Below are 5,911 nucleotides of genomic sequence, written 5' to 3'. Positions count from 1 at the left end.
GTCGTCAAACGATCTTACTGCCCAACACGGAGCAGGCCTGGAGCAGCCCCCGAGAGGAGCAGGGCCCTGCATCCCATTAGGGCTCCCTGGAGGAAGCTGGACAGAGTTTTTATTAAATCAAGCTCAGAGTCAATGCTTCAAGAAGGGCTTTTTTGAACTAGGAGCTGAACCTCATGTTTGGTGCCCTGCCAAGCTCAGGATAGTGCGAGGAGGAAAAGGAGATGTATTTTTGGACTGCATGTCTGTGAACAGGCTGTAAGATAGAATTAAAGAGGCTGTTTATAAAGAATCCTCTGGTGGTGAAGCAGATGTGGAGGCCTGAGTTTATGACAAGATGGATTTCTGGCGTTCGCATGAACAATCATTTTCATTCAGGACTTTCTTCGTGCTGTAATGATTTGTTGGTTTGGGGTTGGGTTTCTTTTATTGTATCATTTTAACTGAAACTGGCACAATGCCCTCATCACTTGTGATAAACTTGTTTGTTTACTTACGTCGTGGTAACCGGAGAGCCGGACTCGGGCTCTGCTTCCTCAGATGCCGGTTGTTTCCTACCAGAGCACTCGGGGCCGTTTGACGCAGGTAGTGAAGCAGAAAAAACAGCATTTCGTTATTTTCTTGCCTCCTTGCTTGTGGACGATGAACGCTTTGGCTTCTGCAGGCCCCCGAGCAGGCGCCCGTAAGATCTTCTCTTGCTCAAACCCCCATGGCACAAGGGCCCCCAGCCCTGCTCGCCCCTGGCCTGGTGCAAAGGCGAGATAAACTTTGCGGATGGCGCTGGGAGTTACTTGGTAGAATCACAGCAGGGTTTGGGTTGAAGGGGACCTTTAAAGATCATCTGCTCCAACCCCCTGCAAAGAGCGGGGACATCTTCAACCAGATCAGGTTGCTCAGAGCCCCCTCCAGCCTGACCCTGAATGCTTCCAGGGATGGGGCATCTCCCGCCTCTCTGGGCAGATTCCCCAGAGCAAACGTCGGGTTTGCTCTGGTACAGAATGGGAGCTGAGTTTTTTTCTGAGCCGATGTTATTCTTTACCGAGCTATGTTTAGCATCCAAGGAATATACTTCGGTTTATGCTTAATGTTACATAAATACAGAGAATGTGTTTAATAGACACTCCTGCAGCTCTAAATGTGTTTTAAAAATACGCAGCTTTCCTGAGCATTGTAGGCAGCAAAGGCATTGCTGTGCTTTTACAAGAAAAATCGAGAGCACAAGCGCACGTTTGTAAGTGAAGACACATTATCGTTAATTATACGTGGTCTGAGTTTCCGGTCCTCCTTGGATCCTGCACCGAGTCCTGCTTTTCTTATGGCACAGATAATAACTTAAAAGAAAGAAGCCCAACACAATTGCCGTGATCCGTAGCTACGGCGTGGCACAGCATATGGAAGACATAATATTTAATGGTAAATTTTTGCTTTGACATTATAGTAGAAGTTAAGCGAAAAGGTGTCAGCCTTGGCCTTGAGTTTCACGAGTGCCACAGGCGGAACATGCTTCTTCGGCCTCTTTTAAGCCTTCTCCTCCTCTTCCAAAAGGAGAAACTCACAATCTGGACTCAATTGAACCTTAAAGCCATAAAATTCCAGGTTCCAATAAATCTTCGTTTTATAAAAACACATCCAGCATATATCAAAACAGAGACTGTGAAAGAAATTAAACATGTGTGGGTCACATACTCTGCTGGATGCTCCTTAACAGTATTGCAAAATGAGTGGAATAACGAGGTGCAGTTTTGCTATGAAGTTTTGGTACCTCCTTGTAGCAGCCTGGCGTGCCCACCCAGAACCCAAGCAAACACGTGGGGAAGGGGCTGGCGCCTCTGCTCCCATGTCCCCTCCGTCCTTTCTTGGTGCAGGCAAGCAGGAGGGACCCAGCAAAGGGGGAATTCGCTCCTCCGGCCCCAGTGAGGGCTGAGGCCGTGGCGGGCAAAAGCTCTGTAAATCAAAGGGAGAGGAAAGCAGAGCGGTATTTAGGGGGAGGGATTTGCCTGCCCGTTCCCGTAAAGTTGAAATGCGAAGCAAAAACGAAAGCAGCTGGGATCACGCTGCAGAGAAATGGGCTTTTAATAAGCTCATTTTCAGGGCTTTAAAAAAATTCTGCCTGTGATGTAATCATGACATTTCCTGGCTCACTGGCGATTTCCTCGGATCAAACACCCGGAATGCCGGGGAGTCGTCACTGCGCGCAGCTCCCCTTACTCCCCACATCCCAGCGGAGGCGGGAGGGGGGGGGCGCGGGGTCCGGGTGGCTGGGATGGGGAGCAGCAGCCTGCGCCCCTCTCCCCGCACCCCCCTCCGCCCGGCTGGGCGGGCACCGAGCACCTTCCCTTCCAGAAAGGCTTCTTCATTCTGCGCATCTCCTGGCCAGGGATCCCGGGCACCAGCAGCCTCTGCAGAGAGACTAAAGCCTGCGAGGGCCCCAGCAGGGACAGGCCCTCAGACTTTATAACAAGATATAATCTATTTTTTTAAAATCTATTATATTACGGAGATTATATGAACTTCCAGGTGACTTGCTGGAGCAGTCACGACTGAGTCCAAAAGCAGGCAGAACCCTATAGAGGTTGGGAACCTTCTTACCGTGAAGATTCATTGAGTTTCTGCCAGCAATGTGCTGAAACTAGAGAGTTGTGGGGGGAAGGGGGAGGGAAAAATCCAGCACATTTTCTTTATTAGCATTTTACAGAAGTATTTCAGTTCATATTCAGAGCTTATTTAGCATCTCCTGATGCTCGTGAATTCAGGCGGCCCCAGGGAAAACGCCTGTAAGAGCACTGGGATGCCTGCTGGAAGGTGCAGACCCATGGGACCCAGCAGCATTTCCCAGCAGCGGGATGCAACATCTGCCACAGAATCACAAAACTGGGATGAGCAGCGGGTGGGCAGGTGGCGCATCCTGGGATTGCAAAAGGAACCCCATGGATGCCAAGAGCCTCCGTCCCCACCTGCCACCCATGGGGCCAATGGGGCCATGGGGAAGGCAGGGATGCAGGGGGACAAGGAGCGGGGGCTGGGCCGTCTCACAAGGTCATCTCTTTGCAGTTCCCTCCGTATCCAGCACCACAAACATCCCTGCAGCTTCCACCAACTCCTGGAGAAGGAATACATTAAATCTGGCAGCTTGGTTACAGCAACGAAATGTGAAACCGAGGGACTTTCATCACTCGTTTAGCACAAAACCCCTGTGCAGCCCTACTTATGCCCCACTCCGACACCCCCCCGCTGGTTTAAGCAATGTTTTGCAGCTCCCAGTCCCGGAGCAGCCACTTTGAGTCAGCTCCATCGCAATCACGGCTCCTCCCAAACACAGCAACTCACCGGCACGTGATGGAAATATTTTTTCTGGGCTGTAAGTCTTCCTGAAGGAGCGGAGGCTTTTGATTTTTAGAGAGATGAACTGTTCAGTCAACGCCAGTATTGCACCGCCTTGAGGAACTGCAGCTTTTGGGAAAAGCACCCTTTTAACATTGGCAGCGTGCGGCTCAGCCGGCCGGCCAGTGCCACGCAGCTCCCGGGAGCTCCCGGGGCCGTCGGCACGTGCATCCTTGTGGGATCGTGCTGGGAAGGCCCAGTCTCCCCAGCTCCAGGGATGCCACAGCCGCGCGGCCGGAGAGGGGACCCAGCAGGGCACAGTGGCAAACCCCCATCCTGACCTGAGATGCTCCAACGTCTGCAGCGGGTGGAAGGAGAAAAAAACCAGATTCTTACAAATTTTGTAACCTGGATCTCCAAAGACTGTCCGAATTTGGGTTGCTCAGGAGCTCTCTATTACTAATTACCCTAAAATAAATAAAATCAAAGGCAAGCAATGAAGGACCCATCTGGGAAGCACCCGTACCATGACCAGAGACCCCAGGCAGCTCTTCCCCACCTCTTCTTCCTCACCAAGGAATCGCTGGCAAATTGAGCATCTGGAGATGGATCACCTGGAGGCCGTGAGGGCCAGGGGCTTGGAGCGGTGGGACCCACGGGGGTCACCCTTCTCCTCCCAGCCAGGGGACACCCGGCTGGCGTTGCCTTTGCTGTGTTTAAACATGGGAGCTGCAGCTGGGAGGTGAATGCATGCACCTCTTTCCCCTCTTAAAAAGTATTTGGAAAGGCCATTTAAAAGGATATCACCAGCTAATTTAATGCAGCACCAGCATGGCTTTGGAAGTATTATTAAAAAAACCCCTTCTAATAGTAAAATTTTTTTTTTTTTTTATTATTTCCATGCAAACAGTGTACATAATTGACGGAGGTAGCTACAACTCCATCCCGCACAGCAGAAAGAGAGAACGAAATGAATCCAGCCATGAAAGCTGTAAGAACCCGTGGGCTGGGCAGGGACAGGGCAAGGCCAGGAGGAGCTGCAGCCGGGCTGCTGCCCGCCGGAGAGTGGCTGCTCCGGGGGCGCGGGCCTGGGCAAAGGCTCGGTAACGGGGTTATAGCAGAGATTAGTTAAGCAGCACTGCAGTTTTGGCTATCTAGACTTTTATTCATAACATCCTCCAAGTCTTGCATTAACACAAAGGGGTTGGGTTTGGGTTTTACCTTAGTTATATCACACGCTCCAGCTTTTTATATTCACTTACAGGCGTATTGTGGTATTTTCAGACTTAGGTCACTTCAATTTTATTATTGCAGGTGGCCCAAATAAATTTTCAGTACCTTTTTCATGTATGTTTTCTAAAGAGAACTGTAAAAGGAACTGTTCAGAGTTCTGTTTGATTTTTTGCATAGGGATCGGGAGCAGCTTCCCTATCAGTTTTACAATGATCTCATCCGTTTCGCCTCAATCCTCAGACCCAATGCAGCATCCCAAAGCCAGTTCGTACCTACGTGGCAGGCGCAGGTATTCAGCTACACAAACCAACTTTTTATTCAAGACCTTTCAGGCAGTGAGAATTGTGTTACATATCCTTGTTTTCGCATTTCTTTCCTACCTTTTGCGTCACTAAAGACCTTCACAAAGCTGGAGGTGCACACGAGCAGCCTGCTTGAAGCCATGGCTCCTCTCAGGGTTAATTTATTACCAGTTAATTTGAGGTGCTCAATACCTTTGCAAAGGCTGGTGTGAATACTCTAAATCTACAGATGAAAATCAAATATGGGTAAATGTCTAATTAAAAAACATAAATATAAATAAGGAACATGATTAGTAATCTATCGGATACCAAACCCAAAAGCAACAGAAAAGGGCGCGAGCCTAAAGCCCACAACTCCTTTTAGGAGCAAAGCTACACCCTGAGCAGAGCAGTAGTTTCTCTCTGAAGCATTTTTAAAAGTCTTCTCCGGGACAATGGGGTTGTCCTAAACTTTTATTGTTTTAAAATTAATTCAGAAAAATGGGAAAAAAGGGAGTTGCCCCTGCAAAAGTCATGGGCCAATGATTAAGCACTGGGGATATCAACTTGAACTGAAGTTTTGAAAGCGCTGAACAGGCAGGGAAAAGTTCGCGTAGAATTCACATTTTGCATGTTTGCCTTTGAAAAACCGCCATTCAAGTCTCCTCCGCCTTTTGCCCGTCCTCATTAAACCCAGGACTTCTTGGTGCTGTGGGGTTTCTGTGCGCCGTGGGTACGAGCCACCGCGCGGAGCGGTGCTCTGGGACTTGCAGTCTCCCTGTTCCTATTTCAGCGCTACGCGTGATTAATCCTCCATTTCATTCATTGTCTTTTTACTTCTCTGCTACTGGGAACAGTAAATAAGAGGGAAGTTGTAACAAGAGCCTCCCTTTTATTCAGAGACCTTCTGTTTCCTGCAGGCTGGCGGCTTCGAAAAAAATCACAGCTCCATTGTGCTCCAAAGCCACGGTAAGTGATTCAGATGGAAAGAAAAACCCACGTCAGTAGGAACAGGGGGCTCAAAGAGGAGCGTCAAGGTTGGCAGACCAGGGACACCGATCCTGGGCGGTAGCACATCC

The sequence above is a fragment of the Egretta garzetta genome, unplaced genomic scaffold (assembly GCF_000687185.1).
Source record: "Egretta garzetta isolate BGI_Z169 unplaced genomic scaffold, ASM68718v1 scaffold40, whole genome shotgun sequence".
Taxonomy (NCBI): domain Eukaryota; kingdom Metazoa; phylum Chordata; class Aves; order Pelecaniformes; family Ardeidae; genus Egretta; species Egretta garzetta.
The sequence above is the reverse complement of the archived record's forward strand: the minus strand, read 5'-3'. Positions refer to the sequence as shown.